The sequence below is a fragment of the Schistocerca piceifrons genome, chromosome 2 (assembly GCF_021461385.2).
Source record: "Schistocerca piceifrons isolate TAMUIC-IGC-003096 chromosome 2, iqSchPice1.1, whole genome shotgun sequence".
Lineage (NCBI taxonomy): Eukaryota > Metazoa > Arthropoda > Insecta > Orthoptera > Acrididae > Schistocerca > Schistocerca piceifrons.
The window spans coordinates 404450570-404462934 of NC_060139.1; the positions used below are offsets into that span (position 1 = coordinate 404450570).

Sequence of the window (12365 nt, forward strand, 5' to 3'; positions counted from 1 at the left end):
TCATTTACATAAATAAGAAACAGCAGTGGCCCCAGCACCGACCCTTGGGGAACGCCCCATTTAACAGTGCCCCATTGGGACTGAACATCATTACCACTCTCAATATTGCGGAGGATTACCTTCTGCTTTCTGTTCTTAAAGTAGGAGGCGAACCAATTGTAAGCTACTCCCCTTACTCCATAATGTTCCAACTTCTGCAGTAATATTTTGTGGTCAACACAGTCAAAAGCCTTCGTTAAATCAAAGAAAACACCTAACGTTCGCAACCTTTTATTTAATCCGTCCAAAACCTCACAGAGAAAAGAGACTATAGCATTTTCAGTTGTTAAGCCATTTCTAAAACCAAACTGTACATTTGACAGCAAATTATGTGAATTTAAATGCTGCAGTAACCTTGTATATACAACCCTCTCGATAACTTTAGCAAACACCGATGGCATAGAAATAGGTCTATAATTGTCAACATTATCCCTGTCTCCCTTTTTATAAAGTGGCTTCACTACCGAGTACTTTAATCGGTCAGGAAACCGACCACTCCTAAAGGAAAAGTTACAGATATGGCTAAGTACTGAGCTAACATACGTGGAACAATACTTCAGTATTCTACTAGATACCCCGTCATATCCATGAGAGTTCTTGGTCTTTAGAGATTTAATTATTAACTCAATCTCCCTCTTGTCAGTATCATGGAGGAGCATTTCAGGTAACAGTCTCGGAACACTTTTTTCTAAGAGCGCTATATGATTCCCTGTTGGGACTAGGTTTCTATTTAGTTCACCTGCTATATTCAGAAAGTGATTATTAAGTACTGTACATATATGCGACTTATCAGTAACACGGACATCCCCACTACGCACTGATTCTATATTCTCGACCTGTCTCTGCAGACCAGCCACTTCCTTTACGACTGACCATATGGTTTTAATTTTATCCTGAGACTTAGCTATTCTATCTGCATACCACATACTTTTTGCCTTCCTAATAACTTTTTTAAGCACCTTACAATACTGTTTGTAATGGGCTGCTGCATTTAGATTTTGACTGTTTCTAACGTTTTGATATAATTGCCACTTTGTTCTACAAGATATTCTTATCCCTTTAGTCAGCCACCCAGGCTGCCTGTTTGTGCTAGTACCCTGTTTTGAACGTTCTAACGGAAAGCAACTTTCAAAGAGCACGAGAAAAGTCTTGAGGAAAGCATTATATTTATCGTCTACTGTATCAGCACTATAAACATCTTGCCACTCTTGTTCCTTGATAAGGTTTACAAAAGTCTGTACAGCAACTGGATCAGCTTTCCTACGGATTGCAGATTACTATGCCTTTTCTGTTGAACCCAATTTCATGGAACGAAATGGCCACCAGCGAACGCCTGTGTGATAGTGTACAGTCACATGTTGGTTGGAACGCGGGTCAATATGTACCATGAAAGACACGCATACGGTTGCAGACTGCCATTAATGTAGGCCACAGCGATAACAGTAGTCTATAAAAGACGTGCACGGCTTACGTGATTGTAACTTGATTACAGCTATGAGAACACAGGTGCCATAACACTAGACGATATCTGCAGTACTGTCGGCCTTTACTAAGTCGCGAAGGCGCGTCGAATGAACAGACGAGTACCACTCTCCAGGCTAAACTTATTTATCCGTGAGTTCCACTGTCAGTGGGACTACTGACAAAGGGCCAAACACCACATTCGTCGCCGGCCGCGGTGGTCTACCGGTTCAGGCGCTCAGTCCGGAACCGCGCGACTGCTACGGTCGCAGGTTCGAATCCTGCCTCGGGCATGGATGTGTGTAATGTCCTTAGGTTAGTTAGGTTTAAGTAGTTCTAAGTTCTAGGGGACTGATGACCACAGATGTTAAGTCCCATAGTGCTCAGAGCCATTTGAACCAACCACATTCGTCGAGCCACGCGGTTGTGCAAAGGGAATGTATTGTATTTGGTTGGTCACCATGTATACGACGCAAGTTTCCGAAGCCGATGGCAGCAATCTGAGGGAAGACGTGTGATCTATAGACTGTCGCGACGCCCAGTTCACGTGCAGAGCGTGCTTAAACATATTCGGCAAAGTATCGTAGAGCTAGGTGCAAACACAAAGGTCGACAATGATTTTTTTCCCTTCTTCTGTCCACCGCCGTGAAAAGACGGTACTACTGTAAATCAGCTTTCGGTTTTCCTTGTTCTAACTGTAGCAGCTAATTGGCTTGGCTCTGAGCACTATGGTACTTAACTGCTGAGGTCATCAGTCCCCTAGAACTTAGAACTACTTAAACCTAACTAACCTCAGGACATCACACACATCCATGCCCGAGGCAGGATTCGAACCTGCGACCGTAGCGGTCGCATGGTTCCAGACTGTAGCGCCTAGAACCGCTCGGCCACTCCGGCCGGCAGCAGCTAATTCACTTTCCAAAAAGCCCAGGGCAAAGTGCCGCAATGACTACAGGATGATCAGTTTAATGAGCTATGCCCACAAGTTATTCCTTAAAACACTTAATTTGAGAATATACTGTACATGTGAGGAGAGCATTGGAGATAGTTTGCATTCAGCAGTAGTTTCGCGATTCAGGAAACGTAGTTCATTTTTCGGTAGTGATTCAACGATGTCGTGATGCTCATGTCGATGTTTATGTTTGTTTAATAGATTATGAAAAAACTTTTGCACTGCTCAGCTCGACAAACTAGTACGTATTTTAGAGGAACTGGGACTGGATGCTTGTGACACCCGACTGAAAATCTATACTGGACCAAAATGCTGGTACGCGTATCGGTGGTCAGTTGTCAGAAGTATTAGTTATAACAGGAGCTCACCAGGGCTACATTCATTCCCCTTGACTTTTCAATGTCTACTCTGAAAAGATTTTCCAAGATGCTTTTGATGGAAAGTATTAAAAAGTGTTGGTTGATGGACTTACCATCAACAAAAACAGATATGCTAATGACACTGTCTCACTTGCTACCAGCAGAAACGGCTAAAAGATTGTTATTGAAGAGAGCAAGACCACTGGTTTACGTTTAAACGCCAAGAAGGCGAAATGGGTGGTTGTCAGTAGAAACCAATACGTAATTCAGGTCACTCTTGCACTCGATAACGATAATATCGAAATGGTTTCATAGTATAAATATTTGGTATATCCAAGCAACACTGATTGGGACTTCTCTCAAGAACTTTGCTGCAGAAATGAACCGGCCCGAAGTTATTGCATAAAATGAGGAAAGTTCTGATGAATTATTAAACGTCCCAGTCGACTCCTTCGATGCAACGTTTTCAATGTCCTACTGTAAGGAGTTGAGGCATGGAGTCCTACGCAGTATTAACAAAGAAAATGGAGGCATTTGAAATAGCGCGTAAGGATACCATGGACAGATAGTCACAAATTTGGCAGCAATGCTGCTTATGAACAAGTATTTAGAAATTCGGAGTCCCATCAAGAGAAGAAAACTTTAATGGTGGGCGTGTTCCCAAAATCCACCCTAGATAATACGAAACACAAACACTTAAAATACGACAACATGCATGACAAAGATTATACGGTTCACAGAGATGGCGCACACGTCTTGCCTCCCTTATGTTACCTTGACGACTGTAGCGACATGAAGGACATTTGGTCACAATGGAAAGCGAAGCTTTGACAATGCCAACCACTCGTGCTGGAGAAATGTCAGAAAAATAGTCAAACAAACTACTTCCGAAGAACCAGAGACAGAAGAAAAGGCAATATGTCGACAAATGCCCACGAAAGCCTCAAAAACTGCGTAGTAAAATAAAATTTGCCACATCCTGGGAAAGTGGACACTACACTAGACATGAGACATCATAGCGAGAAAGAAGAAAAGAAAGATAGAGTTTAACGTTTCGTCGACATCGAGGTCATTAGAGACGGAGCACTAGCTCGGGTTGGAACCTGTCAATGGAACCACCCCGGTACTTACCCTAAGCGTTTTAGGGAAATCACAGAAAGTCCAAATCTGGATGGTCGGCGATTTGTAGAGCCAACCATTCTGAAGAGATCGATGCCACGTGTTTCACTGTGTGCAGGATGTATGAATGGCACAAAGGCTGCTTAGTCTTCTTCGGGTCTAGTTGACATTTTCCAGGTACTAAGACTGTGTACAAGTAACGTATTAAGATGCTTCGAAAATGCTATCAGTTGTTCATTCTCAGATTACGTCTTACAAAAATGTGGCGAGATTCCGGATCACGTTTCGTAACTGGGGGAATATTGCCTGAAGCATTTCCAGATATTTAATGTGTATTTACCTATGTTCAAATTTAACGTTCATTGTTCTTTTGAAGTTAGTTTTTGAGGCACGTGGTACAGAATTGGGTTTCCATTAGTCCATCCGAATAATAGGATTTTCAAATTCATCACACTTTCCTCTAGTGTAATGCATTTTCCAAAGAATATGGAATTTTTATCAATCAATTCCTTATTTTTTGGGAATCATTAAACCAGGGATTCTATGTGGTGACGTTTATGTGTATTATTGTTGGAATGATTATGTTTTAGATGAAATAATTATCAACTGAATCAAAATTTTTGAGGTTTATTCACGTTCCGGTGTTACCGATAAATTCTGTTATACAGTCCAGTCACATTATAAATACCACCTATGTTCGACCTCACTATGCAATAACCACTCACAGGCGACAAGCAGCAACATGAGCAGTACAGGGTACATAAAGCGTATAGGAGACACGCGGAAATGAATGCAGTCGTTGTCGTAATGCGGAAACAGAGTGATTTATCTGACCCCAAAAGAGCATGATCATTGGCTTTCGGACCAAGAGTGGAAGCATTTCAGAAACGGATAAAACTGTAAAGTGCAAACTGTTCGCTTGGTTAAAATATACCATGCACGGCAAAATGGCGTGGTCCAAAACCGGCGCGGAGGCAATTGTGGTGTACCTCAGGCTATAGATGAGAGGTGAGAACGACGACTGCGGAGATGTGTACGGCGAATAGACGTGCAATCGCTGACCAGCTGATCACCCCGATGAACCTAACGGCTACCAGTAGTTTCCCCACAACGAACGTTCAGCGAACGTTGCTGCGTTTGGGACCCCTCATCAGGCGCCTGATTCATACACCTGTGTTGAACACTTCGTCATCGGTGACAAAGCATGTAATTTGCATGTCAGTACCGCTATTGACACTCGTGGTCTAGGAATAGAGTCTTTGGTTAGTAATGAAAACATACTCATTCCCGGGTTCGAAACCCGCTACGCTTAAATTTTGATTAATTATCTGCATTGCCTGCAAAAGACTTCTGGCATAAGATTTCACCATCATTCTGCCAATGGCTTTGTCAAAGAGCACGGAGGAGCGGACAGAGGTTCAGGGCACTCCGTTATCCTTGGAGTGGGAAACTGCCCCCAAAGGCGGAAGAATCAGCAATGATCAACGACTTGAGGATGCAGAACGCAATGGAAATCACTGCATTACAGACAGATAAAGTCTATCCACAGGAAATGTGGTCTGTAGTTGAAAAGTGTCACGATGATCTCTCAATTGACAAAAGACTGTGGAATAGTCTCCCATTCGGATCTGGAATAGTCTCCCATTCGGATCTCCGTGAGGAGACTGCCACTGACGATGAGAAAAAACGTGAATAACGAACGAACGGGTGAAGTTCTACGAGTCGAGGCGTGAAATGTCAGAAACTTGAACGTTGTAGGGAAGCTAAAAAAAATCTGGAAAGGGAAATACAAAGGCTCATTCTAGATATATTGGGGTCAGTGAAGCGAAATGGAAAGAAGACAAAGATTTCTGCTAAGATGACTATAAGGTAATATCAACAGCAGAAGAAAATGGTATAAAGGGGTAGGATTCGTTAAAATAGGAAGGTAGGATAGAGAATGTATTACTGTTAATAGTTCAGTGACAGTGTGGTTCTTATCAGAATCAACAGCATACCAAAATTGACAACGATATTTCACGTACAGATGCCGACGTCGCAAGCTGAGGATAAAGAGACAGAAAAAATGTATGAAGCTATTTAAAGGGCAATACAGTACGTAAAGGGAGATGAAAATCTAATAGTCATGGGTGACTGGAATGCAGCTATACCGGAAGGAGTAGAAGAAACTGTTACAAGAGAATATGGACTTAGGACAAGGACCGAAAGAGGATATGGACTTCTGTAATAGATTTCAGCTAGTAATGGCGAATACTCCGTTCAAGAATCGCAAGAGGTGAGGCGTACTTAGAAAAGGCTGGGTGATGTGGGAAGATGTCGGTTAGATTACATCATTGTCATACAGAGATTCTGAATTCAGATACTGGTTTGTAAGTCGTACCCAAGAGCAGATATAGGCTCATATCACAATTCAGTAGTGCTGAAGAACAGGCTGGAGATAAAGAGATTAATCAGAAAGAAGCAGCACGCAAAGAAATGGGATGTGGAAGTACTAAGGAATGACGAGATACGCTTAAAGGTCTATAAGGCTATAGATATAGCAATAAGGAATAGCTCAGCAGGCAGCACAGTTGAAGAGGAATGGAGGAATGGACATCTGTAAAAAGAGCAACCACAGAAGCTGGGAAGAAAAACATTGGTACAAACAAGCTAACTGCGAAGAAAGAATGGGTAACAGAAGAAATACTTCAGCTGATCGAAGAAAGAAGGAAGTACAAAAATGCTCAGGGAAAGTCAGGAATACAGAAATACAAGTCGCTGAGGAATAAAATAAATAGGAAGTGCAGGGAAGCTAAGACGAAATGGCTGCACGAAAAATGTGAAGCAATCAAAAATGAAATGAATGCCGGAAGGACTAAGTAAGCATAAGCACACAGAAAAGTCAAAACAACATTTGATAAAATTAAAAAAAGCAATGGTGTTAACATTAAGGGTGCAACGGGAATTCCATCGTTAAAGGCAGAGGAGAGAGTGGGTAGGTGGAAACAGTACATTGAAGAAATGAGGGGTAAGATTTGTCCGATGTGATAGAAGAAGAAACTGGAGTCGATTTAGAAGAAATAGGGGATCGAGTATTAGAATTACAATATAAGAGAGCTTTGGAGGACATAAGATCAAATAAGGTAGAAAGGATGGATGAAATTCCATTCGGAATCTTCGTCTAAAATCATTGGGCAAGTGGCAACAAAACGACTATTCACGATGGTGTGTAGAATGTATGAATCTGGCGACATACCATCTGACTTACGGAAAAATATCATCCACACGATTCCGAGGACTGTAAGATCTGAAAAGTGCGAGAACTATCGCACAGTCAGCTTAACAGCTAATGCATTGAAGTAGTCTTTCGCCCCTGCTGTCCAATCTGTACATCGAAGAAACAATGATCGAAATAAGAGAAAGGTTGGGATGGGGATTAAAATTCAAGGTGGAAGGATATCAACGATACGATTCGCTGATGACATTGATATCCTGGGTGAAAGTAGAAAGAATTATATGATCTGCTGAATTCATGGCGGGCCGCATCAAATTATTCAGACGACTGATGGAAAAAAAAGAGAAACCCGCAGTTGGACGTTCATTGAGTGGCGACAGGTGACCTTTTCAGATGAATCACATTTTACGCTCCATCGAACAGATGGTCGTTGGTGTGTACTGCGTGAAACATCTGAAAGGAAATATCCTGCAACCAAGAGGGAACATTATGGTCATTGGAATGTTTTCGTAATATTTCGTGTGTGATCTAGTCACTATGGAAGTCGCAATCGAATAACACAAGTAGGCATCTGTTCTATGGGGCCATGCCCCCGCTACATGCAGTTTGTTTTTCTGTGGCACCAAAGCATCTATCAGTAGGACAGTGGAAGACGTCATCCAGCTCGCAGTGTACATGCGCACTTACTGGCCCTGGCCACCAAACTCGACGGATTTTAACCTGGTCGAGAACCTGTGGGACCACTTCGATCGTGCTGTTCGCGCCACGGCTCTTCAACCGAGAAACGCAGAGCAGCTGGGCAAGGCACTGGAGCCGGCATGGCTCTGTATCCGTTTCGATACCTTCCAGAATCTCATTGACTCCCTTCCCGCACGTCTCGCACTGAAAAAGTTTATTCGACCTTCTGGCGAGGGTCAGAGTAATGTGACTGGGCTGTGCGTTTTCGTGGTATTGTGTGCATTTTGCAACCTGCAACCAACTGCAGCACGAATCCGTACACGTTCTGTGTCTTCGGCACGAATACTAGTCAAAATGAGTCACTACTACTGTCTGGATAAACGTTCTCTACACTGCAGTTAGCGGAACGCTTTCGACATTTCTTAACGTGATTTACAGGTCGAAAGATAAGTAAGTCACCATGAGGGGAATCCGTGAGAGCTGGGTGTACATGATATTATGCACAACTGTCTTATGCATCTTTAGATTTGAGATTCCTAGGCAGGAAACTTTTGGCTAAAAGACTGACACATGCGTAGTCATGGGACATACTTGCCTACAAGGTTGTTATCTACACGTTATCGAAATCAGATAATGAACTTATTACAAATGAGTGTGATCGCCGAATTCATTCAAATATTCATTAAAAACTAAACTAAACTCCGTCCGAACGGGCCTTGAAAGGCCCAACGGTACCGATCGCCCGCCGCGTCATCCTCAGCCCGCAGGTGTCACTGGATGCGGATGTTGAGGGCATGTGGTCAGCACACCGCTCTCCCGGCCGCACGTCAGTATACGAGACCGGAGCCGCTACTTCTCAGTCAAGTAGCTCCTCAGTTTGCCTCACAAGGTTTGAGCGCACCCTGCTTGCCAACAGCGCTTGGCAGACTGGATGGTCACCCATCCAAGTGCTAGCCCAGCCCGACAGCGCTTAACTTCGTTGATCTGACGGGAATCGGTTTTACCACTGCGGCAAGGCCGTTGGCCAAATATTCATTTAGCCCACTATTATTTTCGTTGCTCAGGTAAATTGTAACTACCCTTCATTATGTTCCTTTTTGTTTAAATCATACACATATTGCTTTATAAATCATTTCTTTGGTCTTACTTTATACAGAAGAGAGCATTTATTCAGGGTATGTTCCTGGATACATAATTTCATGTACTCCGAATACTAGAAGAAGGGTAGGCTTCATATAGATTGGCAGCTAAAAAAGAAACGAAGTGTGCTGTGCAGGGCACGGTACCGTTTAATTTGTGGCCAGATGGATGCAGCACCGTTCAACTTGAATTTCCCGACGGCGCAGCCGAGCGAAGCAACCGCGCGATAGACTGCGTTGTAGCACTCGCCTTGCAGGCGTCGTGGGCTTCGCAACTTGTGACGTCAGTGTAGTGTTTCCGGCTTCGAATATTTTACCCGTGGGGTTTCCGACCGTAAAAAGAAGCCGCAACAGTGGGGGAGGCTCTGCCAACAGTATTGTTATAATATCATCAAGGCTTAGGACTGGCTACACATGTAGTACAAAGACATGTTTAAATGTATTTTTTCTTTATCTTTTTATTTATTATTATTATTTTTCCATTTTTTCCTTTTATTTTTCTGGGCAACGGCCTTGCCGCAGTGGATACACCGATCCCCGTGAGATCACCAAAGTTAAGCGCTGTCGGGCGTGGCTGGCACTTGTATGGGTGACCATCCAGGCCTCCATGTGCTGTTGCCATTTTTCGGGCTGCACTCAACCTCGTGATGCCAATTGAGGAGCTACGTGAACGAATAGTAGCGGCTCCGGTCAAAGGAAACCATCATAACGACCGGGAGAGCGGTGTGCTGACCACACGCCCGTCCTATTCATATCGTCAACTGAGGATGACACGGCGGTCGGATGGTCTCCAGGTCCCGATGGGCCACTTGTGGCCTGAACACGAAGTGCCTGCCTGATGTCTGCCTGCCTTTTATCTTTCTGCAACATTACCGCTATAATGATTAAACTTCTTGTCTTATTTTATAAATTTTTATTTCCCATTCAATATTTTTTGTAATAAAGTGAGAGATTTAGAAATATCATCTTAAATCCGCCGAGTCGCTGTGTGTTCTCATGATATCTTTTAACTTATGTCGAGATTTATGTAGGTTTTTCTTCTTTTTCGAAGAGGTAGGTCATTGGAATGTTTTTTAATTTCAAATATACCACTCACTGCTTCCTCCTCCAATTTTTATCTATTCAGTTATTTATTTATCTGAACCCAAGGATACTAAAATATAATATAATCTAAAACTACAAGCTAATATTAATTACAAAGAATTTCACACTTTTTGAGTCCAATGTTCAGCGCCCAGAATGACACTGTCATTCTCTGCAAACAAGTCTTCCACGTACAGGTATGGTTATATAATTGAAGTAGGCCTACCATACCCACTAACGCAAAATTTATATCTCTGTCATTGCACGAACGAGAATACTCTTGAGAGCAGAAGGATTGTGTGAGACATGGAAGTAGGCTAATGGAGGGTCAGATGAAGTACTGAAAAAGAAGTAACGTTTTGAGACAAGGTGTAGATTGTGATGTGTGGAGAAGTGTGATAAGGAGGGACTTTAATCAGAAGGAGCGATTTTGGAGATATGACTGATATACGAAGAAGACTGAGTAATGCCGTCTTGGTAAGCTTGTAATAGAACATCAGTTATAAGAAGTATTCCGAGACGGTGAATGCGGCTCAAGAAAAGAACAGAAGGGGATCCGCTGACGGAGGAGGAAACGAAATAAGTTTTCGCGTGAAGATTGTATGACAAGAAGAGAAAAAAAATCAAAACCTGTTTAATAGCAGATGGTAGATGTAGCTTGTTTGAGGGACTGAGTTGATAATGGGTCCGTTTCAGACATGGCGAACAGAACGTGAATGAACTGTTTTACACAGCTTGAAGTTGCGTGAACTTTATTGTTAAGTGAAGTGAGAGGTTTATTTCGTCTATATGGTGTAGACGAGTTGTGGCAACTAGCGAACTGTCTTTTCGTGAAAGACCATCGTTACTGGTCTCCCTTGCTTGTGGGCAATTTAGGTAATTTAGTTTACTGTCAAGATATAGTGCGTGTTTGTGCGTATCATAAAATAGAAGGGCGCTTGGCTCATCAGTTATATCTATTGTTCAAGTCAGAGGTTGAAAACCCCGATACAGTTCTAAGGTTCTTTTATTTAGATCGTCCTGTGGCCCGAGCGCCGCGGCGACTAGGACAGGACACGGTGGATTACCAGCGATCGTAGAGCACAGAGTAGCTACTCTATGCTCTGCAATCGGTGGTAATCCACGGCGGCGCTCGGGGTCACAGCAGGAACTAATAACACCTGAAGATGGACATATAAGAGCCCGAAACTGGTCGTGTTCTAAATAAAAGAACCTTATAACTGTAGCGGTATTTGCATTCTCTGGTATAATGCTCAGTTGCGAATCTTCCTCCGACTGGATTGTTTATTGTGCAAGTGCATTGTTCCCACAAAGAGACTGTGTTTTACCCATATACCATCTAAATTGCATCCAGAAATTTTCCTTTGGGGCGTCACAACATTTCTCTTCATTGGTTTGGTTGCTGAAATCAATTTTAAAGGAAGTAATTCTTATTGAATTTATTTAATACAAAGATTCATTGCCGCAATCTTAGGTCAGCAGCATCGGTGTGGTCCAGAGATACGTTGCCCTGGTTCCGCTACCAGAAATTGTCATCGACCTCACTCAGGTAGAGTGTGTGTGTGAATTTCTAAGGGACGAAACTGCTAAGGCATCGGGCCCTAGACTTACACACTACTTAAACTAACTTACGCTAAAGACAGCACACACACCCAAGCCCGAAGGAGGACTCGAACCTCCGACGGGAGGGGTCACTCAGGTAGGAAAATAAAGGGTATGAACATAGCAGACTTTCAGCTCTGACTCCAAGCAAAAGAAAAAAAATAAATAAAAAAAATTTAAAAAATAAGAAAACGTAGGTCCGACAACGCCTTACAGAGCAAGTGCCTACACATTAGCGCAGTTCCTGGAGTAAATAAAATACCAGAAACAGCTCTTTATAGTAGGAACTTAAATAATTTAAGTTAACTAATTGGAATTTCTAAATTATACTAAAAAGATTCATGTTATCGATAAACAACCCAACTATCATTGTGTACTCAGTATTTTCTCTGGCAGTTGTTGGAAGCGCAGCTCCTATAATTACACGATAAATCACAATATGACGCATTTTTCATAGTGTGATTTCATATTACGAAATTTGAGTTTTAACACGATTGTTAAGTGTTTCTATTAAACATAAGTGAATTAAATAATCAGTTCTTAACACAAACTTGAGGAATTACTCAATTATTGCGTCTCATTGTACATTGTTGTTTTGTATGTGGTAGGAGCTGGCGTATGTAAGTACATATGCTCTTTTATCGAAGGAAAGACATGAGACAGCGCAACAACGGAAAAGTATTGCTTATCAGTGCATGCGATTATTCAACAGATGTAAG

At 42.4% G+C, this 12365-nt stretch overlaps 1 pseudogene; it reads right to left on the bottom strand.

Moving 5' to 3' along the window:
- Positions 1-8729: 8729 nt before the first annotated feature.
- LOC124778341 lies at positions 8730-8847 on the bottom strand (annotated as a pseudogene).
- Between the last annotated feature and the right edge of the window lie 3518 nt (positions 8848-12365).